The sequence below is a fragment of the Triticum aestivum genome, chromosome 4A (assembly GCF_018294505.1).
Source record: "Triticum aestivum cultivar Chinese Spring chromosome 4A, IWGSC CS RefSeq v2.1, whole genome shotgun sequence".
Classification (NCBI taxonomy): domain Eukaryota; kingdom Viridiplantae; phylum Streptophyta; class Magnoliopsida; order Poales; family Poaceae; genus Triticum; species Triticum aestivum.
In genome coordinates this window covers 32,098,654-32,126,104 of record NC_057803.1, presented here as the reverse complement: position 1 = coordinate 32,126,104, position 27,451 = coordinate 32,098,654, and the positions used below count along the sequence as shown (strand labels likewise).

Here is a 27,451-nt window from a genome sequence, read left to right as displayed (position 1 = left end):
TTATCAACGACATCCAATGTCCATGGTCAGGAAACCGTAACCATCTATTGATCAACGAGCTAGTCAACTAGAGGCTTACTAGGGACATGGTGTTGTCTATGTATCCACACATGTATCTGAGTTTCCTATCAATACAATTCTAGCATGGATAATAAACGATTATCATGAACAAGGAAATATAATAATAACTAATTTATTATTGCCTCTAGGGCATATTTCCAACAACGTCAGCGCAAAGGTATGGCGCGCCCCCTTATCCCAGGTGTTATACCTTCAAGGCATATTAACACTCGTGCTCTCTTCAGGACAAAGAGACCTCGCCGGACTATATTCGGAGAGGCTGCCAATCGCGCCTCCACCAGCCAGGCTCCAAAGCCTGGTCCGGAGGCGGAGGCGAACACAAGGCGCGCACCGGACGCTCCTCCGACGGAGGATGTGGACAGGTTGTCTGCCACCAACTCTGAGGTGGAGAGTGCCATGAACCACAGGCGTCACCGAACAATTCTTCGCAATGCTTGTTTCTCCCGAGAGGCATTAGATGCCTTCAATTCGGGAGATGCGTACCTCCGTGCCGCTCAAAATGGTCTAGCCAGAGCCACAGAGCAATATGTAAAATACATGCGGGTAAGAAAATTTTGGTAATTATATATATATATATATACCAGTAGCCCCCGAGACTTGAAACAGTTAGAATAACTGATTTAAGAATCATTTGTTATGCAGGTTCTTACAGAAAAGAATTCCCTACTGTCCCAGGAGCTGGAAGAGTGCAAAGCCCAACTTGAGGCCGCACTAGCCGCGGCAGGGGAGCCCAAGGAGACCCCCTCTGGTAATATACACTTTAAAAGATAAGTATTTTGTGAAGCACGGCATGGGTGCGAATCTGACAAATGAAATTGCAGATGGCGCCGGATTGAGTCCGAAAAGGCAACAACTCCTACGCCAGCTCAAGGCTGGTGAGAAGGTGCTGACAAAGGTGAGGCGGGAGAAGAACAATCTCCAAGATGCCAACACCAAGCTGGGCGTCGACCTGAAAGATGTTCGTGCCCAGCTGTCAGACTCCGTTAAGGAGAATCAGCGGCTTCGGCGCGACATATTTAGTAAGTGCTTGAGCGAACTTTTGAAAAAAAGTTCGGCGGGGAAGTCGACTAACAGAGTAATGTCTGTAGGTGTGCTAACAGGTCACCCTGTAGAGGAGATGCCCGGTTCTACGGGTGACCTTCTTCCCGAGCTCTCGCAACTGCTCGAGCGAGTTCGGCAGGCGATGCAAGGCGTCGCCCAGGCCTTGTGGCCATCCATCTCCATGCCCGAAGGTCTTGGAGAGCTTGCGGAGAAGCTAAAGGGAGCACGGCGGCGCTTCCGATTGTGAAAGATATCGGCCTGCCGTCAAGGCGCTAGGGAGGCCTGGGCCATGGTGAAGACGCGATACACAAAGGCTGACCCCAACCACATGGCCGAGGTCGGTCCTGTGGGGCCCGATGGGAAGGAGATCCCTGTAAGCTTAGTATACGGCCAAGTAGAATTGGCCGCAAAGTATTTCCAGCAGGACTGTAAATTAGACAGCCTGTTAGATGGTATTGAAGAGGAATACAATCAGTCAGAATGATTATGTAATTTAATTGACATTTATAATGCCTTCTAGCCGGATTGTAGATCGTTTGTCATGGCCGACCTTTTCGCTTCAGCCTTGGGACCTGACGCTCCGGAGTGTGTCCGAATTCCCATGCGGTTATATAAGAACCGGGGAATGCATGGAGACCAGGCGTAGGGGTCATTAGTGCGTGAACAGACAAGTGCCCGACTAGTTATGTTATATTACATGGTTAGTAAGAAATATTTTTCAGGGAGAATAGTTCCGTTAGGGGTTCCTTTCCCTGGGAGGCATACCCTAAAGTGCATGCCCATTCCGCGAAAAAGACACGGGAAAAAGCATCTGGGGGCGCATAAATAAATAAGTGAAAAGATCATCTTTTAGGTCACCGACCGAATATTCCCTTAAGAACGCTATCTTTCGGCTTCATCCAGTCTGAGGTACACATCCGGCTGATCCGGCAGTAACAATCGCAAAGGTGCTCCCTTTACCGCCTAGCCGAATAATCGGGAACGTAGGGGTAAGCACAGGAGTCAGGCAACCCAGCTTGGCCAAAACTTAAGTCATATCGATGCATATAATGGTGAAATAAAAGGTACATGCGGAAGTGTAACACATGTGTTGGGCATGAAGCCCGTATAAATAAGCTTCTGTTAAAAGAAGCCCCCAGATTTAATAAGTGCGAATAGCACGTCATTTGATGAGCCTTTAAAGGCTATAAGAGAAAGGAAGGGGAGAAGAAGAGAAACGTAAGACAGACAGTATATAAAAAATGGACAGAGGAAGGAGACGAACACAGAGTCTGGCGCTAGGCATAGATTCTTTGGAGACGGGTTGCGTTTCATGGGTTCGGCTCGAGTCGGTTATCCGATGCATCTCGCAGGCGGTACGCTCCACCAGTCAGGACTTGGTCAATTATGAAGGGACCTTCCCACTTGGGCTTGAGTTTGTCATTTTTCTTGTCCGGCAGGCGTAGAACTAATTCGCCAACATTGTAATTTTTGGCCCGTACTTCTCTGCTTTGGTATCTTCGAGCCTGCTGTTGATAGAATGTGGAACGGGCTTTTGCCACATCACGCTCCTCCTCCAATGCGTCCAAACTGTCCTGCCGATCGAGCTCGGCTTCTCTTTCTTCGTACATGCGCACTCGAGGTGAGTCATGAATTATGTCGCAAGGCAAAACCGCCTCTGCGCCGTACACCATAAAGAATGGTGTGTATCCGGTGGTGCGATTCGGCGTGGTCCGCAGCCCCCAAAGTACGGAGTCGAGCTCCTCTACCCAATGCGTGTTAGATTCCTTGAGGGACCGCACTAATCTGGGTTTGATGCCGCTCATGATAAGACCATTTGCACGTTCGACCTGGCCGTTAGTTTATGGGTGATAGATGGAAGCATAATCGAGCTTGATGCCCATGTTTTTGCACCAGAGTTTTACCTCGTCGGCCGTAAAGTTCGTGCCGTTATCAGTGATGATGCTGTGAGGGACGCCATAATGATGTACAACCCCGGATATAAAGTCTATCACCGGTCCGGATTCGGCCGTCTTAAAAGGCTTGGATTCTATCCATTTGGTGAACTTATCCACCATGACCAGTAAGTATTTTTGCTTGTGGGTTCTGCCTTTAAGGGTTCCAACCATGTCAAGCCCCCAGACCGCGAAGGGCCAAGTGATGGGGATAGTTTGGAGGGTGCTGGGTGGCATATGGCTTTGGTTTGCCAAGAGCTGGCAACTGACGCATCGTTGGACTAAGTCCTGGGCGTCTGCCCGGGCCGTCGGCCAATAGAAGCCTGTACGGAAGGCCTTGCTTACAAGGGACCGAGCTGCAGCGTGATGACCGCCAAGTCCGGCATGAATTTCAGCCAGGAGGTTCCGCCCTTCCTCTTCGGAGATGCACCTTTGAAGGACTCCGATAGTGCTTTTCTTATAAAGCTCTCCCTCGTGGACTTTGTAGGCTTTGGATCGCCGCACTATGCAGCGTGCCTCATTTTGGTCCTCGGGGAGTTCCTTCCTAGTAAGGTAGGCGAGGAATGGTTCTGTCTACGGGGCGATGACGGCCATTATTACGTGGGCTGAAGGTGTTATTTCATTGGCAGAGCCTCCGATTGTGTCAGAATGTTCGGTGTCGGGCAGTGCGGTTGGGTCCGGGCTGTTATTGTTCGCTTCCCTTCCCATACTACGGATGGCTTGAACAGCCTTTCCAAGAAGATGTTGGGGGGGGACTACATCGCGTTTTACGCCGATGCGTGCCAGGACATCTGCCGCCTGATTATTTTCCCGGGCTATATGGTGAAATTCAAGCCCTTCGAACCGAGCTGACATTTTTAGGACGGCGTTGCAGTAAGCTACCATTTTTGGATCCTTGTCATCAAAGTCTCCATTTATTTGGGATATTGCGAGGTTCGAGTCCCCGCGCACCTCTAGGCGTTGAATGCCCATGGATACTGCCATCCGGAGACCATGTAAAAGGGCCTCATATTTGGCTGCATTGTTGGAGTCTGTGTACATAATCTGGAGTATGTATTGAACTGTGTCTCCTGTGGGGGACGTCAAAACGATGCTAGCCCCTAGTCCGGCCAACATCTTGGAGCCGTCGAAATGCATGATCCAATTTGAATATGTGACGTACTCTTTAGGGAGTTCAGCCTCCGTCCATTCTGCGACGAAGTCGGCCAAAACTTGCGACTTGATGGCTCGCCGTGGCTTATAAGTTATGTCGAACGGGAGGAGCTCAATGGCCCATTTTGCAATCCGGCCCATTGCGTCACGGTTGTTTATAATATCGTTAAGTGGTACTTCCAAGACTACTGTTATTGAACACTCTTGAAAGTAGTGTCGTAGCTTCCGGGATGCCATGAATACCGCGTAAGCAATCTTTTGATAATGCGGGTACCGTTATTTGCACGGAGTGAGGACAGTGGACACATAATAGACCGGCTTTTTAAGGGGGAATTTGTGTCCGTCCGTTTCTCGTTCGACGACGAGCACTGCGCTTACAACCTGATGTGTTGCTGCAATGTACAATAGCATTGGTTCGCCAATGTTTGGCGCGGCCAGGACTGGGTTTGTTGCCAATATGGCTTTTATTTCGTCGAGTATGGTCGTGGCTGCATCCGTCCATTCGAAGTGTTCGGTGCGCCGAAGGAGGCAGTAAAGGGGTAGGGCCTTTTCTCCCAAGCGGGAGATAAAGCGGCTTAGAGCCGCCATGCATCCGGTTAACTTTTATATTTGTTTGAGGTCCTTTGGGATATCCAATTGTGACAGAGCTCGGATCTTGGCTGGATTTGCTTCAATTCCTCTACCGGATACAATGAAGCCCAAGAGCTTTCCGGTTGGGACGCCGAAAACGCATTTTTCCGGGTTGAGCTTGATGTCGTATGTTCGGAGGTTATCAAATGTGAGTCTCAAGTCGTCTACTAGAGATTCGACATGTCTTGTTTTGACAACCACATCATCTACATATGCCTCCACTGTTTTGTCGATCTGGTTTGCCAGACATGTCTGAATCATGCGCTGATATGTTGCGCCGGCGTTTTTGAGCCCGAAGGGCATTGTGTTGAAGCAGAATGGGCCGTATGGTGTGATAAATGCCGTTGCGGCTTGGTCTGATTCTGCCATCTTGATTTGATGGTAGCCGGAATATGCGTCAAGGAAACACAACGAATCGTGTCCTGCAGTAGCGTCGATAATTTGATCGATGCGGGGGAGGGGGAAGGGATCCTTTGGGCAAGCCTTGTTAAGGTCTTTAAAATCAACGCACAGGCGTCAGGATTTGTCCTTCTTTGGTACCATCACCAGGTTTGCTAGCCAGTCCGGATGTTTTATATCTCTGATGAATCCGGCCTCCAATAGCTTTGCTAGCTCCTCTCCCATGGCCTGTCTCTTAGGTTCGGAAAAATGCCGAAGAGCTTGTTTGACAGGTTTGAATCCTTTTAGGATATTTAAGCTGTGCTCAGCCAGCCCGCGTGGGATTCCTGGCATGTCTGAAGGGTGCCAAGCGAAAATGTCCCAGTTCTCTCATAGGAACTCTCGCAGTGCGGCGTCTACATCAGGGTTTAACTGTGCCCCGATGGAAGCTGTTTTATTGGGGTCCGTTGGATGGACCTGAAATTTGACTATTTCGTCCGCCGGTTTAAAGGAGGTGGACTTGGATCTTTTGTCGAGTACCACATCGTCCCTATTCACCATGGAGCGCAGCGCAGTCAGTTCCTCAGCCGCTAGGGCTTCGGATAGTGCCTCGAGGGCCAGTGCGGCTGTCTTGTTTTCGGCGCGGAGTGCTATGTCCGGATCACTAGCGAGAGTGATGATCCCGTTAGGCCCGGGCATCTTGAGCTTCATGTACCCGTAATGGGGTATTGCTTGGAAGATTGTAAACGCTTCCCGCCCTAGCAGAGCGTGATAACCGCTGCTGAACGGAGCCACATGGAACATGACCTCTTCGGACCTGTAATTATCCGGCGTGCCGAACACCACATCTAGTGTGATTTTTCCTGTACAGCACGCTTCCCGACTGGGGATTATTCCTCTAAAGGTTGTGCTGCTTCGCTCAATGTGGTTCCAGTCTATTTCCATTTTTTGAAGGGTTTCCTCATAAATGAGGTTCAATCCGCTGCCGCCGTCCATGAGTACCTTGGTAAGACGAAAGCCGTCCACTATTGGACTGAGGACCAATGCGGCTGGTGCTCGGGCTGTTCGGAATTTAGGTTCATCACTGGCGTTAAAGGTAATAGCCGTGTCACTCCATGGGTTTATTGTTGCTACTTGGTAGACTTCGGGAAGGCTGCGGAGTGTCCTTTTTCGCATATTATTTGATGCGAAAGTCTCGAAGACTGTTAATACTGTATTGGTGTCTCTGGGGTGGCTTTCTGTGGCCTCCGGAATTAGGAGATCTTCGCCAATTTTGGCCACCTTCCGGAGTATCCAACATGCTCTAAGGTTGTGAGTTGGTGTGGCGTCCTCTGTACTGTGAATTTTACAGGGTCCATTAAGCCATCCTTCTAGTACGGTTCCATGCCCTGTAGAGGGTTTTGCTTTTGGGTGTTTGACCCAGGTGTCTGGCGATGATGCACCCTTTTATTTCGGACTGGGTTTGTATTCAGGGCCGGATCGTCCCCAAATTTTATTTCGGTTTTCCAGGCGCTTTCCATCGCACAGTACTTTCGTACAATGGACGCTAAGTCAGCGAAGCATGTAATATCACGGCAACTTGTGGCGTTGAGGATACCCTTGTCTGTGCAATTATTGCAGAAGATTGAGATTGCGTCTTCCTCGCGGTAGTCCCTTATCCTATTCCTAACCAGGAGGAATCTGGCCCGGTAATGATGTACTGTTTCATCGGGCTCTTGCCTGATTTGGGATAGATCGCTTATGTTCGGGTGGGTGGGTGGAATTAAATCCGAAGCCTCACCCAATCTGAGGCTCAGAGGCCGAGGAATTTCCGAACTCGAAAATTTGGATTCCTGGATGTTGTCCAATGAATCCAGCCCGTCGCCTGACTCTAAGTTCAGGTCTTGAGTGATATCCTCCCCTCCGCGGGTATCCGGCTTGGAGGGATCGGGAATCCGGACGTAGCTAGTCCTTAAGATAGATGAAGGGTCGCCGCACTGTCCCTCTACCACGGCAACGTGATGGGTGACTTGGTGAGAGTTAATCTCTCTCAGATCGGGTTTAGGCCCAATCTGGTCGTAATCCGTAGCGACTCCCAGGGCGGCGATGCGATCCAAGAGCTCGTTTATGGAGGAGAGCTCCATTGGATCTAACTGCTCGGCGAGTTCCGAGCTGACATGAAGATTGTTTTCGATGGCTCGAGAGGTCATCGTCGGCGCAGAAGTCGAACAGGCGGTCATAAGAAAACCACCTAGCCGGAGGGTTTGGTCGACAGCCAAAGCTCCCTTAGCAACGGTGCCGTCTTTAAAGACGGGGCGAGGCATCCTTCCTGATGGAGATGACACAGAGGAACTCTCAATGAAAGCACCAATGTCGGTGTCAAAACCGGCAGATCTCGGGTAGGGGGTCCCGAACTGTGCGTCTAGGCCGGATGGTAACAGGAGGCAAGGGACACGAAGTTTTACCTAGGTTCGGGCCCTCTTGATGGAGGTAAAACCCTACGTCCTGCTTGATTAATATTGATGATATGGGTAATACAAGAGTAGATCTACCACGAGATCGGAGAGGCTAAACCCTAGAAGCTAGCCTATGGTATGATTGTTCTTCTGTATATTGTCCTACGGACTAAAACCCTCCGGTTTATATAGACACCGGAGAGGGTTAGGGTTACACAAAGTCGATTACAATGGTAGGAGATCTACATATCCGTATCGCCAAGCTTGCCTTCCACGCCAAGGAAAGTCTCTTCCGGACACGGGACGAAGTCTTCAATCTTGTATCTTCATAGTCCAGGAGTCCGGCTGAAGGTATAGTCCGACCATCCGGACACCCCCTAATCCAGGACTCCCTCAGGTCCTTTGCAGCGGCAGTTTCAGAGGAGGTTGGGTCCATTATTGTCTTCAAGTTTGGCTACGAGCACGAAGCTTTGTGCAGTGGTCCATCCTTTCAAGTCCGTAGTTAGTCCTGTTGGTGCAGGTCGTCCTGTAGGGTGATGGCCGTAGCATGGCGTTGCCTCTGCTTGCTATCGCTTCTGCCTTCGAGTGTGCTTCGCTTTGCTCCTTGTATCAGCCGCTTTGCTTCTATTTGCTTTTCCTTGTAATTTGGTGATCTTGTAATCCTGGCTGGTTGATGGCTTTGTTAATTCAAAGCCGGGCTCTTCTTGAGCCTTCATTCTAAAAAAAGGTTAGCTGGGCTTAACTAGGCCTATCTACATAGTACTCACAAAGTGGGCCCTACAAATTTGGGGGCTTGTGCGGCCAGCACGTGTTGTACACCCCTGGGCCCGGGCCTGATGGGAGGTTGCTCACCTTTCATATTCATGGCATGCTGACCGGCACAACGACCGTTTGTCCTGAATCCGGCTATAAAGCCTGGCATCGGCGCCCCGAAACCCTAGATCACCCCAGCCATGCTTCCATTTTTCTTACCTCCACCCTCGATTCGGCCCTCTCCCATTGTTGATTCGACCCACCATTGTCGCTTTTCCTCGGGGTCGAGGTCGCAGCCGCCAATCGAGCTCCGACGCCTCAAGCAGCCCTGTGTCGCCTACCCTGCGCTGCTACTGCTCTGCGCTACCTCCCGCAGCCCAAGCGCCGACTTCCTCAACCCAGGCACCGCCTCTCCCGAGCCTTATTGCCGCCTCCCCTCAGCCTCTTGTCATCCTCTTCGACCGGCTTCGCTCGCCATCGGCACCCCCTAGGCCCTAAGTCGATGTTGTAGTCGTCGTCGCTGGTGCCATCCCCGAAGTATTGAGGCGTTCGGTGCCACCGTGGGGGAAATTTGCGGCGGAAATCCGCCACGCCGATGTTGGTTGCACGGTGGTTGGGTTCTTCGGCACGACAAATGAGACATCGTGTTCCTACGACGTCACCGTAGTTTGCTTCTTCGAGCAGCGGGCGAGACTTAATTTCCCGGCAGATGCCATGACTACTCTCGCCCCTACCGCCGTTCGGACACATCTCGGGCAAAGGAGAATGATGCAACGACGAGTTGGTGGCCAAGATGATCAAGGGTGAGTCAGACGTTCTCACCGTCAACGTAGAGCACGCTGAGTTCGCCCACCACAAAGTTGAGAACAAGCATTTGTTCGGTGAACTCGACGAGCTCCTCGAGGAGGAGGAGATGTCGTGCAGCCGGCCCACCGCCACCACCAACAAGCACCCCCTCACCCGGGTTGGAGGGGAAGGGTGATCCCCGACTCAAGTAGACCTAGATAGTATGTAGTTTCATATGTTTGAGATCGATGCTTGGGCTAGTTCGATGTCGATTAGTAGGCATGCACTCTATAATTATACTATGTGATACCATTGTCAAATTTTGCAATTAACTAGTTTAAGTTAGTGTTTGAAATGCGTTTGTGTGAAAAATCCGTGTTCGATTTTGTTGTTGTTGAGGGATTAAGTTTCAAAGGATTTGATAGGTAAAGAAACGCATAATCTCTTAAGAAATATAAAATGTAAAATAAAATGTAGTACATTTTATATGGTAGAGTACTTGCTAGAGATGCCATGCAAGATGCCCTTGCACAGCCCCGTGCGCCACCATTATGGAACTTGACAGCATAAACGGCACCGCCGGCCAAATTTGGTTGCTAGTAACACAGATGCGACACACTTGATCAATGTCGTTGTCATTTTCCGTTTCCGAACTAGCGACCCCAACCTCACCGTAGGATCCAACGACAAAGCAACCACGCAACCGCGGCAACACATGCCAAGAATAGGCCCACACGGCGCACAAAAGACTAAGGATTTGCTCTCTTGTCATCGTCACCATCTGCGATCCTCGACCACAGTTCCAACTCCAGAAATGACACAACGATAGTCCGCGTCGGACATATACATGCGTGCCCGACTACCTCGACCGGCGCCGTCATGGTCGCCAAACAGAGAGGGTATCAGGGGGGAGAGGGAGTCTGCACGGCACGGCGTGCCAGCTGCCATGCGCTTCGCGTTCGCAGCTTAGGCCTCAGCTAGCCAGTCAGGTAGGTGTAAGCAACAATTGACACACATGTCCGTGTCAGCGTGTGCAGTCGCTAGATTCTCACGTCTTCGTGTCTTTTCTGAAAACAGTGGCTGGGTTACTGAAACTGGCACGCACGACATGCATATGCATACCCAGCACAGGATGGTACGTGTGCATGTGGGTCATTTCCTCTTGGATAGATATAGATGCTTTGGCATCAAGCGTTCAAGATCATCAGTAGCACTGGCAATGGCCCGATAGACCGCACGGCAAAGCCCCGGCCCACGCACCCCATAATCTCACCGTTGCCGCGAGACCTCGCGTTCGTGCGTGCATGTGCTCCATCACTAGGGCTGCTCATCTCATGTGGCAGTGGCACGACGGCGACGTGTCACATTGATCTGTCATGTACTAGTACTCCGGCACACTGCACGCGTATTGGATACGCACATTCCTGTGCATTCGGTGCGGATGATTGATACGTATTGCTAGTAATGTGCCAGGGCTTTTCGCTGTCACAGCGAGCACGGTAACGATGCCAGTAACGCTTCATGATTGCATGCAGTTTGCATGTATGCTCACGTCGCTCCTCGGTAGGTAGGCTGAACGTACACCTCAGTTGATTCCTGGCAGCCTGGCACACAATGTTGGCGGACGACGACGACGAACGACGACGCTCGTGGCAGAGAGCGAGAGACGAGCTCGTGCTGGGGGATGATGCTCGTAGATGGGCGACGTGTCCTTGGTGAAGGCCCAACACGCATGCTGTCAAGGCGTTTTCGCGACGGAGACAATGCTCGTGATGGAGTCACGTTGATAAATATCCGAGATGATGTTCCTAGCGGGAGGGCGGTTTTGATAGTCACAATGCGCGTTCTCGTGGCGTTTTCAAACGGAGACGATGTTCACCGCGAGGCCGTGCTCGAATCGGAGGTGGCGCCTAGCTACTGTCGAGGCCTGGTTGTTAGAGCATCTTCAACTGTCGCGTCAAAAGACGCGCGTGCAGGATAAATTGACTTTTTAGCGCGCGAGGAATGTTTTCGCGCGCTCCAGCGGTGGTGAAAAATTAGAGCGCGGGAAACGATTGCACGCACGCGGAAAAAGGCGGCCGCTCGCGCGTTACATTTGACGCGCCGCGTCCGGCGCGCCTATAAATTGCAGCGCCCTCTGTCGCTCTTTCCATCTTTTCATCGCCCTCTGCCGTTCTTTCCATCTCTTCATCGCCTTCTGCCGCGCTCTGCCACCGACACGCCACCATGCCGCCTCGCCGCCGGGGAGGTATGGGCTACCGCAGCGTCCGCGTGCGTCCGTCCGGCACCTACTCCGCCGAGATCCGGTCGGGCGACGGCATGCGGCTCCGTCTCGGAACCGTCGACACCGCCCGGGAGGGTGCCTGCGCGTACGACGCTGCGGCGTGGCGCCTCCTGCGGTCCCGTCAGGACATGAACTTCGCCGACGTGGCGACGCGGGAGCGCGCACAGGAGTTGGCGTCTTTCCCGCGGCTTCTCACCGACGAGGATCGTCGCAAGCACCAGAGGCGGGAGCATCGTCTCAGACTGGCCGAGATGGACGAGCAAGCCATGGCGCTGTGGAGCCATCGCTTCTCGGAAGACACCAACGAGAAACAGTTTTTCACCCAGAGAAGGGCGAAAAGAAGGGAGGAGCGAGCCGACTATCGCGAGGACAAGCGAACGCGGAAGGCGGTCGCTAAATACAACCAAGCGCTTGGAGATGCGTCCTCCTGAAACTCCGGCGACGAGCGGTTCCTTGATGCCTACGCTCCGACGTCGGAGAAGGACATCACTGAGATAAAGTCCGAGTCGAACGAGTAGTAGTAGTAGGAGAATTATCTACGAACCCAAATATGTATCGAATCATAGTAAAAAAACTGAAATATAACGCGCCCGCTGGAGCGGCGTGGGCGCGCTTTAATTTGCGACGGCCGCTGGAGCCAGCGCACCGCCGGGCGCAAAAGCTGGCTAACCCGGCGCTGTATCGTGACTTTTAACACGCGACGCGTTGCACGTCTGTTGGAGATACTCTTACGAAGGTGACGCGCACAGTTGGGGCGGGTCTTCTTGTGATTGAGATGGGAGCGTTGCCGCGTTATGATGCAGGCAGGTAGCTCGGTCGCGTGTACGTTCCTTGGGATGAAACAACAACGACCCAGGTATCTCGATGGAAAACTCGTCTCAGGACCATTCCACCTGATGGATAAGCGAGGACATGGTGTGCAATTTGAGATTTAGGGGCAACTTCAATGGGAACCACCATATCACTCGCAAATGTCCAGACAACGGTTCAAACGTTTTAGGCCATTCAACAGCGGTCATCGAATTTGTCTTGCACCCATCCAGACGTCCGAAATCTCCAAACGGGGGGGGGGGGGGGGGGGGGGGGGGGGGGGGGGGACTCACACAACATAAACTTACCCAAAACCAAAGCGGAGTCCGCACATTTGGACAATAACACCGTCTTTTCACTGCCTCTGCCCAATGAACACTCGATCCCCTCCACTGGCAGCGTGTTTGGTTTAATGGAATTAGAGATGGGGAATAAGAGTTGAGGGGTGAGGAGATTAAAAGTCCACTGTTTGATTAGAGGAAATGGGAGTTTAAGTGGGAAGGGGAATGAGAGTTTTTTTCGCGAATACGCAAAGCTTGCGTATCATTTCATTGATAGAAGAAGAGATAATACAAGGTATGAGACAACACATGCACGAACGCAAGACGGCATGACATGATGCCCGGAGTAGAGGGACATGGGGTGCTCAGCCCAAACAAAGAAAAACACCACGACATAACTCTCCAATCCCTAAGAAGCAACTTGAACCTAATGAAGACAACCAACAAATCCTACTCCACCATCGGGGATGCCACGAGTGATCAAGACAACGCCTTCATGAAGGGAACGGCGTCAAGGATGCCGTCGTCGTCCGGTCCAAGAGCTCGGACCTAGGGTTTCCTCTGATGCTCGAGGAAGCCAATTTCCACCTGTCGTGGTTCTAAGACTGACAGTAGAATAGGGGGTAGGAATGTAGAGGCAAGATCCTAGCTATGGAGGAGTTATACACACGAGTTTACGAGTTCAGGCCCTTCTCGGTGAAAGTAACAACCCTACATCTCGGAGCCCAGAGGCGGTCGACTGAATATATGTGTGTGAATTACAGAAAGTGTGAACCACTGTCCCAGAGGAGGGGGGTGGCTTATATAGAGTGCGCCAGGACCCCAGCTCTCCTCCGTTACACAAGGTTCAATGCTCATAAAGGAGGGGCGTTACTGGTAACGTCTGCAGTAAAATGTTGTAAATGCCCATAAAGCTATGGTTTAAGTCCTGACCGTTGCAGAGTGGAGGGTTCCTCATCTTCTGGTGGTCGAGTGTCTTCAAGGTGGTCGAGTGAGCACATCTTCATGGTCGAGTGGATGATGGTTTCTCTTCGACTGCTTCTGATTCTTTGTAGAGATGTCTTTGGAGAGGGTATGTTGGACAGATCCATAACCCTACCCTAAGTACATAGCTTCATCATTAGCCCCCGAATGGATCAGGGTTTAAGTGAGGAAGGAGTTGGGAACACTTCCTACCCATTCTTAGTGCTATGAGTATATCTTGTTCTGGAACAATGAGTTGAGGTGATGACGTCGACTCCTTTCTCAGTCGCCTTGGTCCATTCTTACTTTTTGTCGAGTGAATTTTCACGGTAGAATTCCGAATGATGATGTAGAGGATGTTTGTCTTCAGTCTGACAGGTCGCTCTGCTCTCCGCGGATTTTGCGGGATTCGAATTTTGGGAAACGCTCCAGACGGACGGAACTGAGGTTATCGGGACGGATTAGGCAAGTCTCCTCGATCCCCGCGCCACCTTTTTCGCCACGTACTGCGCGCATGACGGTTGCGGGATTTGTTTAGATCGCCTGGGTCCACCAGCCAGTCACTCGGGTAACGACCTTATAAAAGGCCCTGGACCAGGCCTCTGCCCCGTGCGCTCCCATTCTCTCTTCTTCTTCTCCCGATCTCTCCGCCACGCTCGCTTCCGCTCTCGTTGCCGGACTCTCGCTCAACCCGTTGCCATGGGGAATGAGAAGACGGTGCCGCTGGAGCGCGCGAAGAAGGCGACCGCAAAGGCGAAGGGCAAGCGGACCTGCCGGGGCGGATCCTCGTCGAATCCGGCCTGCGGCCGGGCTGGATCCAGGGCGACTGGATCCGCTCGACAATCACCCAGGACGGCCTTGATGACCTGGTGGAGGGGGGACTGATCCCCCACAAGTCAGCACGACTCGCGGGGAACGAAACCGAGCCGCAGCCAAGGGAGGGTGAGTGTGTTCTCCTTGCCACCCACGTAGATCGCGTATTCTCACTGCCTCCCCATCATTTCTTCCGGGGTTTTTTGAACTTCTTTGGGGCTCAACTTCACCATTTCACTCCAAACACCATAGTCTATCTGACTGCTTTCGTGTCGATGTGTGAAAATTTCTTGGGCTGTCGACCGCACTGGGGTCTTTTCAAACACATCTTCACCTGCCGCTCCCAGTCGGTTAAAAAGGCCAAATCGAGTGACGAGAAGACACAAGTGATCCAGATGTGCGGGGGTCTGGGGATCCAGATGAGGAGTAAGAGTACCTTCCCAGCCATGATCCTTCCCGAGTCGGTCCGGGGCTGGCAGTCGACTTGGTTCTACTACAAGGATCAGCCGACCCCGGGTCAGTCGACTGGACTTCCTCCCTTTTCCTTGGCTCGAGTGGAGAAGCCCGCCCCTTGAAGGTAGTTCCAGAAGAGAAGGCGCGGGTCAAGGTGCTGGTCGAGCGGGTCGTCCAACTTGTCCGCGACGGGGTGACCGGGATGGACCTGCTGGAGGTCTTTCTTGGTCGAAGCATCCAACCGCTTCAGGCGTGTGATCATCCGATGTGGATGTACTCTGGGCTTGAGGATTCCACCCGGAGGATGTCAGCGAGGATACCTTGAAGAAGTGGTTGATGGGATCACCAGCAACAAAGACAACCCTCGGGGGTCTAGGAGGGTGATTCCATTCGACAACTCGCACCAGCCGGAGCAGGTATAATTTTGTTTTATCAGGTATCTTTCCGATTCACCGTGTGATATCTTGTTTATGGTCGACTGAATTTCCTTTGATCATTGTCCTTTCAGGCCCTCATCGACATGTACTCAATGCCCAACGGAGTGCAGGACCAAGACGCCGAGGAAGAAGCGAGCGGGGGCGAGAGTAGCGAGGAGCATTTGGATGCCGAGGAGGACGAGGAGAGCGACGAATCGACTGATGATGAAGAAGTCGAATCGCCTCCTCGCATGGAGAGGAGATCCAAACACGCTCACGACCCGGCGAGCGCTCCGGACTTGGTGGCCGCGCCGATTGGTCAGTCTTTGAAGCGTCCCAGGACATCTTCCCCAACACCGACTGAGAAGGCTCCAAATAAGTCCAAAGTTGTGCCGTCTCCAGCGCCGAAAGTGCCGAAAGCCACCTCCTCCAAACTTTCAAAAGCTTTGCCCAGGATCAAAGTGACCGTTCCTACTATCTCCGGGTAACCATCTGACTTGTCCTTTTTGTTGACTCGATTAACCGAATGTAACCGATTGAATGCGGGTCTTTGCAGTGCTGCTACGTCAGGAACCTCTTCTTTCCAGTACCGGGACGAGGAAATGAAAGATGCGGTAACCTCCAACCCAGGTATAAACTCTTGCGATTTTGTTCTTGATTCTTTGGTTGACTGCGTTCGAGTGGTTCACTTGGGGTCGAATGATCTGCCTTGCAGCTCCCCCCAACGTCATCGATCTTCTAGATGACGATGAAGATGTGGCTCTTAAGCCCAGGAAGAGCAAGAAGGTAGCAGCTGGTAGGATGTCTCGGCAAGAACCCACTACGACACCTCCCGTCCGTCAACCCGAAGACGCGGGCAGGGCCTCTGTGACCTTCGCTGCACCCTTGTCGAGTGAGCACCCCACACCATCGACTGCGCGTGTGATTCCTTCAGTCGTCCAACTCCACACCACGGAGCTCCAAGCCGCCGCACCTGGGTCGACTGCTCACTTTTTCACCAGCTATCCCGTCCCGGACAACCAGTCGGAAGCGGCCGCGGAAGCCATCCGACAGGCTGACATGATGATGGAGCGGGTGAAGACGGTGCATGAGAACAGCCAGGCTGCTTACGACGCCAGTGCTACCCTTCGGGCCAATGTCCAGGTGAATAGACTTTCCGACTGTTTTTGCTCTGTGAGGAAGTGTTACTCGAAAAAATCTTCTTCTACATAATCTGCTGTTGTTTGCGTCGAATTAGAGCACCCACTGGGTGTTTTGTTGTTTTTGGTAGTTTCTATCTTCCACTCGGTCTGGGCGAGTGGGATCTGAACCGGTGGGGGCATGCTAAGTGCACCCACTGGGTGTAGTCCCCGAGACTGCGGTCGACTGGGGTTTGAGTTCTTCTTTCTTTTCTTTTTTACTCCTTAAACTCGACTCAGGCAGGCCGGTCGAGTAGGATCTGAACCGGTGGGGGCACGCCAAGTGCACCCACTGGGTGTAGTCCCCGAGACCGCAGTCGACTGGGGTCTGAACACCTTTTTTTTCTGGTCCGTGCGGACCGGTCGAGTTGAGTCTTAGTCAGCGGGGGCACGCCAAGTGCACCCGCTGGGGGTAGCCCCTGAGACCGCAGTCGACTGTGTGCAGTCGGCTGGGGTATAAGCGAACTTCTTTAGGTTTTATTCACTCGGAAGTAAACAACCTTTGATCTTATCGATTGATCCGTCTTTTGCCTTCTGCAGAAGTCTTGTACTCTTATTTCTAAGTTTGCTGAACTTGAGGAGAAGTAGAGGCAACTCAACCTCGACTTGGAATTAGCCCAGCAGAATCTGAAGAAAGCTCAAGACGAAGCCGCTGGTATGGAAGGTAACTGACAGTCGACTGACTTTCAATATATTTCTTTGATCTCTTCTTTGATTCGATTGTTTCTTTTGCAGAGAAAATGATGTTGGCTCTGGAGAAGAAGGACTCGGACCTCACCGCCGTGCAAAAAGCAGCCCAAGATAAAACTGCTCTCGCAGACCAGAAGCTTGCTTTAATCGGAACGTTGGAAGGAGAGGTGAACAAACTAAAATCTTGTCTTAATGAAGCTAACCGCGAAGTGACCAGTCTGAAGAAGGACAAGGTCGTCCTAAATGAAAAGTTGGAGTCTGCGATCCGCAAGAGGAATGACACGGAAGCTTATTTGAGGACTCTTGCCAAGAAGCTTTATCTCATGCTGGAAGGTATTTCTTTTAATCCGACTGTGTTGATGGTTGCGATCGGATCTTGCTCGGTCGATTGACTAATTTTTAGCTGCGGAATTCTGCCAAGACTTTGAAGAGGAAACTGGAAGGGTCGAGACGGGTCTGGACCCTATCGCTTCTCCAGTCTGCGACGAAACTGCGATGAACGTGCTCCGACTGGAGTCCCGTATCACCAGCGCCACAAGCTACCTCGTGCGCCTGAAGGAGGTAGTCTCTCGAATCGACTCAACGCTTTGGCCGGGGGCGACGCTTCAGAATGACCTGGAATCCCTGATGACTCGACTGAACGAGATCCCTGACCGAGTGCAAGAATTGAATAAATCCTCCGCCCGGTGTGGTGCTGACGTGGCGCTGTCCTTGGTACGAGTCCATTGAAAGGAGGCTCGTGAGGACAAGCTGTCTGCCATCAAAGTCGCTAACACCAAAAATCATGGCTTCCAGTCCTTCATGGAGACTTTCATTGCTGCCGCCACTCGGATCGCTGATGGGATCGACCTGGACTTATTCGTGGAGCCTGCCAGCCCTCCTCCGGCTGAGTGAACAAACTTATGAAACTTGAATCTGCTTTAAATTTGCCTCGGAATGCCGAGTGATTTCTGTAACCGTTGAACTCCTTCGGGCTTGATGCCCGAGTACTTTTGATTTGCTGCTTGGAACTTTTAGGATTTATCTGAATTTGGTTTATCTCCGAATGTGCTTGCGTTTGCCTCCGAAGGTGGCGGCTCCAGTCGACCTGCGCTTCGTCGTCCTTGCGGATAGGGATGGAGCTGACGTTGTACTTGTGTTGTAGCTCCGAAGGAGAAGGTTACAGTCGACCTGCACCTCGTCGTCCTTGCGGATAGGGATGGAGAGGATGTTGTACTTGTGCCATAGCTCCGAAGGAGAAGGTTGCAGTCGACCTGCACCTCGTCGTCCTTGCGGATAGGGATGGAGCGGACGTTGTACTTGTGCCGTAGCTTCGAAGGAAAAGGTTGCAGTTGACCTGCACCTCGTCGTCCTTGCGGATAGGGATGGAGCGGACGTTGTACTTGTGCCGTAGCTCCGAAGGAGAAGGTTGCAGTCGACCTGCACCTTGTCGTTCTCGCGGATGGGGATGGAGCGGACGTTGTACTTGTGCCATAGCTCCGAAGGAGAAGGTTGCAGTCGACCTGCACCTCATCGTCCTTGCGGATAGGGATGGAGTGGACGTTGTACTTGTGCCATAGCTCCGAAGGAGAAGGCTGCAGTCAACCCGCACCTTGTCATCCTCGCGTATAGGGGTATGTTTCGGACTTAGGCGAGCACTGGACTGCAGCTAAGACTCCCGAGTGGGAGGACTGCTCTCCACTCGGTAGGATTTTCTCCTAGTGAGAGAACTCTGGCTGCAGTCCAGAGTTCTCTCACTAGGAGGCTTAGCTGCAGTCCAGTACTCGCCTAAGTTTGAAAAAATCCTAGCGAGTGGAGAGCAGTCCTCCCACTCGGGAGTCTTAGCTGCAGTCCAGTGCTCTCCTAAGTTCTCTCACTAGGAGACTTAGCTGCAGTCCAGTACTCGCCTAAGTTTGAAAAAATCCTACCGAGTGGAGAGCAATCCTCCCACTCGGGGGCTTAGCTGTAGTCCAGTACTCGCCTAAGTTCTCTCACTAGGAGACTTAGCTGCAGTCCAGTACTCGCCTAAGTTTGAAAAAATCCTACCAAGTGGAGAGCAATCCTCCCACTCGGGGGCTTAGCTGCAGTCTAGTACTCGCCTAAGTTCTCTCACTAGGAGACTTAGCTGCAGTCCAGTACTTGCCTAAGTTTGAAAAAATCCTACCGAGTGGAGAGCAATCCTCCCACTCGGGGGCTTAGCTGCAGTCCAGTACTCGCCTAAGTTCTCTCACTAGGAGACTTAGCTGTAGTCCAGTACTCGCCTAAGTTTGAAAAAATCCTACCGAGTGGAGAGCAATCCTCCCACTCGCGGGCTTAGCTGCAGTCCAGTACTCGCCTAAGTTCTCTCACTAGGAGACTTAGCTGCAGTCCAGTACTCGCCTAAGTTTGAAAAAATCCTACCAAGTGGAGAGCAATCCTCCCACTCGGGGGCTTAGCTGCAGTCCAGTACTTGCCTAAGTTCTCTCACACTAGGAGACTTAGCTACAGTCCAGTACTCGCCTAAGTTTGAAAAAATCCTACTGAGTGGAGAGCAATCCTCCCACTCGGGGGCTTAGCTGTAGTCCAGTACTCGCCTAGTGAGAGAACTTAGGCGAGTACTGGACTGCAGCTAAGCCCCCGAGTGGGAGGATTGCTCTCCACTCGGTAGGATTTTTTCAAACTTAGGTGAGTACTGGACTGCAGCTAAGTCTCCTAGTGAGAGAACTTAGGCGAGTACTGGACTGCAGCTAAGCCCCCGAGTGGGAGGATTGCTCACCACTCGGTAGGATTTTTTTCAAACTTAGGCGAGTACTGGACTGCAGCTAAGTCTCCTAGTGAGAGAACTTAGGCGAGTACCGGACTGCAGCTAAGCCCCCGAGTGGGAGGATTGCTCTCCACTCGGTAGGATTTTTTCAAACTTACGCGGGTACTGGACTGTAGCTAAGTCTCCTAGTGAGAGAACTTAGGCGAGCACTGGACTGCAGCTAAGACTCCCGAGTGGGAGGACTGCTCTCCACTCGGTAGGATTTTTTCAAACTTAGGCGAGTACTGGACTGCAGCTAAGTCTCCTAGTGAGAGAACTTAGGCGAGTACTGGACTGCCGCTAAGCCCCCGAGTGGGAGGATTGCTCTCCACTCGGTAGGATTTTCTTTCGAACTTAGGCAAAACGGATTCGCGACTAAGCCCACCCACTGGGGGATTTCAGAAGTAAATAAGGAGACTTAGCTGCAGTCCAGTACTTACTTGAACATGATCTGTTCTATAGGCTCATACCGATGCATCCTTTACCAATAAGGAGGCAAGCACTCAAGTCTGGTTGATGACCTCTGACCTCTGGGCCAAAGCGGGATTAACGACCAGGATTCATCTGATGTATCCGACGGCTGTAGACGATCGTTCCTGCCTGGCTTAGCCTATGCAGGGTGGCCTAGAGGTTGTCTGACAGACTCCAAAATCTTCCCCCGAGTGGGAGGATTTCTCTCCACTCGGTAGGATTTTTTCAAACTTAGGCGAGTACTGGACTACAGCTAATCTCCTAGTGAGAGAACTTAGGCGAGTACTGGACTGCAGCTAAGCCCCGAGTGGGAGGATTGCTCTCCACTCAGTAGGATTTTTTCAAACTTAGGCGAGTACTGGACTGCAGCTAAGTCTCCTAGTGAGAGAACTTAGGCGAGTGCTGGACTGCAGCTAAGCCCCGAGTGGGAGGATTGCTCTCCACTCGGTAGGATTTTTTCAAACTTACGCGAGTACTGGACTGCAGCTAAGTCTCCTAGTGAGAGAACTTAGGCGAGTACTGGACTGTAGCTAAGCCCCCGAGTGGGAGGATTGCTCTCCACTCGGTAGGATTTTTTCAAACTTAGGCGAGTACTGGACTGCAGCTAAGTCTCCTAGTGAGAGAACTTAGGCGAGTACTGGACTGCAGCTAAGCCCCCGAGTGGGAGGATTGCTCTCCACTCGGTAGGATTTTTTCAAACTTAGGCGAGTACTGGACTGCAGCTAAGTCTCCTAGTGAGAGAACTTAGGCGAGTACTGGACTGCAGCTAAGCCCCCGAGTGGGAGGATTGCTCTCCACTCGGTAGGATTTTTTCAAACTTAGGCGAGTACTGGACTGCAGCTAAGTCTCCTAGTGAGAGAACTTAGGAGAGTACTAGACTGCAGCTAAGCCCCTGAGTGGGAGGATTGCTCTCCACTCGGTAGGATTTTTTCAAACTTACGCGAGTACTGGACTGCAGCTAAGTCTCCTAGTGAGAGAACTTAGGCGAGTACTGGACTGCAGCTAAGCCCCCGAGTGGGAGGATTGCTCTCCACTCGGTAGGATTTTTTCAAACTTAGGCGAGTACTGGACTGCAGCTAAGTCTCCTAGTGAGAGAACTTAGGCGAGTACTAGACTGCCGCTAAGCTCCCGAGTGGGAGGATTGCTCTCCACTCGGTAGGATTTTCTTTCGAACTTAGGCAAAATGGATTCGCAACTAAGCCCACCCACTGGGGGATTTCAGAAGTAAATAAGGACACAAGAATCGAATGATAGGACCATAAGCTCTTGTCTTTGATAAACAAATTACAAAGGTGTTTCTTATTACATTTTATTCGAACGAGTGCTTAAGTATAAAAGGGGCGGAGCAGCTCTGCGTTCCAAGCCTGTGGCTCGTCTTTTTGATTCTCAATACTATAAAGATGGTATGCTCCATTGTGGAGAACTTTGGTGATGATGAAGGGGCCCTCCCAAGTCGGGGCAAGCTTGTGTGGTTTCTGTTGATCCACTTGAAGAACTAGGTCTCCTTCTTGAAAGGCTCGACCCCTCACATTTCTGGCATGGAATCGACACAAGTCTTGCTGATAATGTTGGGGAACGTAGTAATTTCAAAAAAATTCCTACGCACACGCAAGATCATGGTGATGCATAGCAACGAGAGGGGAGAGTGTGATCTACGTACCCTTGTAGACCGATAGCGGAAGCGTTAGCACAACGCGGTTGATGTAGTCGTACGTCTTCACGGCCCGATCGATCAAGCACCGAAACTACGGCACCTTCGAGTTTTAGCACACGTTCAGCTCGATGACGATCCCCGGACTCCAATCCAGCAAAGTGTCGGGGAAGAGTTCCGTCAGCACGACGGCGTGGTGACGATCTTGATGTACTACCGTTGCAGGGCTTCGCCTAAGCACCTCTACAATATTATCGAGGATTATGGTGGAAGGGGGCACCGCACACGGCTAAGAATATGATCACGTGGATCAACTTGTGTGTCTAGGGGTGCCCCCCTGCCCCCGTATATAAAGGATCAAGGAGAGGAGGCCGACCGGCCCATATGGCGCGCCAAGGAGGAGTCCTCCTCCTAGTAGGAGTAGGACTCCTACTAGGAGGGGGAAAGAAGTGGGGAGGGAGAAGGAAGGGGGGCGCCGCCCCCCTCTCCTAGTCCAATTTGGACCAGGGGGGAGGAGGCACGCGGCCCACCTTTGGCTGCCCCTCTCTCTCTCCACTAAGGCCCATATGGTCCATTACTTCTCCCGGGGGGGGGGGGAGGGTTCCGGTAACCCTCCGGCTCTCCGGTTTCTCCGAAATTACTCGGAACACTTCCGGTGTCCGAATATAGCCGTCCAATATATCAATCTTTATGTCTTGACCATTTCGAGACTCCTCGTCATGTCCGTAATCACATCCGGGACTCCGAACTAACTTCGGTACATCAAAACTCATAAACTCATAATATAACTGTCATCGAAACCTTAAGCGTGCGGACCCTACGGGTTCGAGAACAATGTAGACATGACCGAGACACGTCTTCGGTCAATAACCAATAGCGGAACCTGGATGCTCATATTGGCTCCTACATATTCTATGAAGATCTTTATCGGTCAGACCGCATAACAACATACGTTGTTCCCTTTGTCATCGGTATGTTACTTGCCCGAGATTCGATCATCGGTATCTCAATACCTAGTTCAATCTCGTTACCGGCAAGTCTCTTTACTCGTTCCGTAATACATCATCTCGCAACTAACTCATTAGTTGCAATGCTTGCAAGGCTTATGTGATGTGCATTACTGAGAGGGCCCAGAGATACCTCTCCGACAATCGGAGTGACAAATCCTAATCTCGAAATACGCCAACCCAACATTCACCTTTGGAGACACCTGTAGAGCTCCTTTATAATCACCCAGTTATGTTGTGACGTTTGGTAGCACACAAAGTGTTCCTCCGGTAAACGGGAGTTGCATAATCTCATAGTCATAGGAACATGTATAAGTCATGAAGAAAGCAATAGCAACATACTAAACAATCGGGTGCTAAGCTACTGGAATGGGTCATGTCAATCAGATCATTCACCTAATGATGTGATCCCGTTAATCAAATAACAACTCTTTCTTCATGGTTAGGAAACATAACTATCTTTGATTAACGAGCTAGTCAAGTAGAGGCATACTAGTGATACTCTGTTTGTCTATGTATTCACACATGTATTATGTTTCCGGTTAATACAATTCTAGCATGAATAATAAACATTTATCATGATATAAGGAAATAAATAATAACTTTATTATTGCCTCTAGGGCATATTTCCTCCAGTCTCCCACTTGCACTAGAGTCAATAATCTAGATTACACAGTAATGATTCTAACACCCATGGAGCCTTGGTGCTGATCATGTTTTGCTCGTGGAAGAGGCTTAGTCAACGGGTCTGCAACATTCAGATCCGTATGTATCTTGCAAATCTCTATGTCTCCCACCTGGACTAGATCCCGGATGGAATTGAAGCATCTCTTGATGTGCTTGGTTCTCTTGTGAAATCTGGATTCCTTTGCCAAGGCAATTGCACCAGTATTGTCACAAAAGATTTTCATTGGACCCGATGCACTAGGTATGACACCTAGATCGGATATGAACTCCTTCATCCAGACTCCTTCATTTGCTGCTTCCGAAGCAGCTATGTACTCCGCTTCACATGTAGATCCCGCTACAACGCTTTGTTTAGAACTGCACCAACTGACAGCTCCACCGTTTAATGTAAACACGTATCTGGTTTGCGATTTAGAATCGTCCGGATCAGTGTCAAAGCTTGCATCAACGTAACCTTTTACGATGAGCTCTTTGTCACCTCCATATATGAGAAACATATCCTTAGTCCTTTTCAGGTATTTCAGGATGTTCTTGACCGTTGTCCAGTGATCCACTCCTGGATCACTTTGGTACCTCCCTGCTAGACTTATAGCAAGGCACACATCAGGTCTGGTACACAGCATTGCATACATGATAGAGCCTATGGCTGAAGCATAGGGAACATCTTTCATTTTCTCTCTATCTTCTGCAGTGGTCGGGCATTGAGTCTTACTCAACTTCACACCTTGTAACACAGGCAAGAACCCTTTCTTTGCTTGATCCATTTTGAACTTCTTCAAAACTTTGTCAAGGTATGTGCTTTGTGAAAGTCCAATTAAGCGTCTTGATCTATCTCTATAGATCTTAATGCCTAATATGTAAGCAGCTTCACCGAGGTCTTTCATTGAAAAACTCTTATTCAAGTATCCCTTTATGCTATCCAGAAATTCTATATCATTTCCAATTAGTAATATGTCATCCACATATAATATCAGAAATGCTACAGAGCTCCCACTCACTTTCTTGTAAATACAGGCTTCTCCAAAAGTCTGTATAAAACCAAATGCTTTGATCACACTATCAAAGCGTTTATTCCAACTCCGAGAGGCTTGCACCAGTCCATAAATGGATCGCTGGAGCTTGCACACTTTGTTAGCTCCCTTTGGATCGACAAAACCTTCTGGTTGCATCATATACAACTCTTCTTCCAGAAATCCATTCAGGAATGCAGTTTTGACATCCATTGCCAAATTTCATAATCATAAAATGCGGCAATTGCTAACATGATTCGGACAGACTTAAGCATCGCTACGGGTGAGAAGGTCTCATCGTAGTCAATCCCTTGAACTTGCCGAAAACCTTTTGCGACAAGTCGAGCTTTGTAGACAGTAATATTACCGTCAGCGTCAGTCTTCTTCTTGAAGATCCATTTATTCTCAATTGCTTGCCGATCATCGGGCAAGTCAACCAAAGTCCATACTTTGTTCTCATACATGGATCCCATCTCAGATTTCATGGCTTCAAGCCATTTTGCGGAATCTGGGCTCACCATCGCTTCTTCATAGTTCGTAGGTTCATCATGATCTAGTAGCATGACTTCCAGAACAGGATTACCGTACCACTCTGGCGCGGATCTCACTCTGGTTGATCTACGAGGTTCAGTAGTATCTTGTTCTGAAGTTTCATGATCATCATCATTAGCTTCCTCACTAACTGGTGTAGGTGTCACAGAAACAGGTTTTTGTGATGTACTACTTTCCAATAAGGGAGTAGGTACAGTTACCTCGTCAAGTTCTACTTTCCTCCCACTCACTTCTTTCGAGAGAAACTCCTTCTCCAGAAAGTTTCCGAATTTAGCAACAAAAGTCTTGCCTTCGGATCTGTGATAGAAGGTGTATCCAATAGTTTCCTTTGGATATCCTATGAAGACACATTTCTCCGATTTGGGTTCGAGCTTATCAGGTTGAAGCTTTTTCACATAAGCATCGCAGCCCCAAACTTTCAGAAACGACAACTTTGGTTTCTTGCCAAACCACAGTTCATAAGGCGTCGTCTCAACGGATTTTGATGGTGCCCTATTTAACGTGAATGCGGCCGTCTCTAGAGCGTATCCCCAAAACGATAGCGGTAAATCAGTAAGAGACATCATAGATCGCACCATATCTAGTAAAGTACGATTACGACGTTCGGACACACCATTACGCTGTGGTGTTCGGGTGGCGTGAGTTGCGAAACTATTCCACAATTTTTCAAATGTACACCAAACTCGTAACTCAAATATTCTCCTCCACGATCAGATCGTAGGAATTTTATTTTCTTGTTACGATGATTTTCAACTTCACTCTGAAATTCTTTGAACTTTTCAAATGTTTCAGACTTGTGTTTCATTAAGTAGATATACCCATATCTGCTTAAGTCATCTGTGAAGGTGAGAAAATAACGATATCCGCCACGAGCCTCAACGTTCATCGGACCACATACATCTGTATGTATGATTTCCAACAAATCTGTTGCTCTCTCCATAGTACCGGAGAACGGTGTTTTTGTCATCTTACCCATAAGGCACGGTTCGCAAGTACCAAGTGATTCATAATCAAGTGGTTCCAAAAGCCCATCAGTATGGAGTTTCTTCATGCGCTTTATACCGATATGACCCAAACGGCAGTGCCACAAATAAGTTGCACTATCATTATCAACTCTGCATCTTTTGGCTTCAACACTATGAATATGTGTGTCACTACTATCGAGATTCAATAAAAATAGACCACTCTTTAAGGGTGCATGACCATAAAAGATATTACTCATATAAATAGAACAACCATTATTCTCAGATTTAAATGAATAACCGTCTCGCATCAAACAAGATCCAGATATAATGTTCATGCTTAACGCTGGCACCAAATAACAATTATTTAGGTCTAATATTAATCCCGAAGGTAGATGTAGAGGTAGCGTGCCGACTGCGATCACATCGACTTTGGAACCGTTTCCCACGCGCATCGTCACCTCGTCCTTAGCCAATCTTCGCTTAATCCGTAGTCCCTGTTTCGAGTTGCAAATATTAGCAACAGAACCAGTATCAAATACCCAGGTGCTACTGCGAGCATTAGTAAGGTACACATCAATAACATGTATATCACATATACCTTTGTTCACCTTGCCATCCTTCTTATCCGCCAAATACTTGGGGCAGTTCCGCTTCCAGTGACCAGTCTGCTTGCAGTAGAAGCACTCAGTTTCAGGCTTAGGTCCAGGTTTGGGTTTCTTCTCTTGAGTAGCAACTTGCTTGCTGTTCTTTTTGAAGTTCCCCTTCTTCTTCCCTTTGCCCTTTTTCTTGAAACTAGTGGTCTTGTTGACCATCAACACTTGATGCTCCTTCTTGATTTCTACCTCCACAGCTTTCAGCATTGCGAAGAGCTCGGGAATAGTCTTATTCATCCCTTGCATATTATAGTTCATCACGAAGCTCTTGTAGCTTGGTGGCAGTGATTGGAGAATTCTGTCAATGACGCAATCATCTGGAAGATTAACTCCCAATTGAATCAAGTGATTATTATACCCAGACATTTTGAGTATATGCTCACTGACAGAACTGTTCTCCTCCATCTTGCAGCTATAGAACTTATTGGAGACTTCATATCTCTCAATCCGGGCATTTGCTTGAAATATTAACTTCAACTCCTGGAACATCTCATATGCTCCATGACGTTCAAAACGTCGTTGAAGTCCCGATTCTAAGCCGTAAAGCATGGCACACTGAACTATCGAGTAGTCATCAGCTTTGCTCTGCCAGACGTTCATAACATCTGGTGTTGCT

The 27,451-nt window shown here is 50.1% G+C and overlaps 1 non-coding gene across 1 annotated transcript; it reads left to right on the top strand.

Moving 5' to 3' along the window:
- The first annotated feature begins 20,270 nt into the window (after positions 1-20,270).
- On the top strand, positions 20,271-20,484 carry LOC123089028 (small nucleolar RNA U3). The gene has a single exon (XR_006442220.1). It is a non-coding gene; the product is annotated as a small nucleolar RNA U3 (small nucleolar RNA).
- Positions 20,485-27,451: the final 6,967 nt, after the last annotated feature.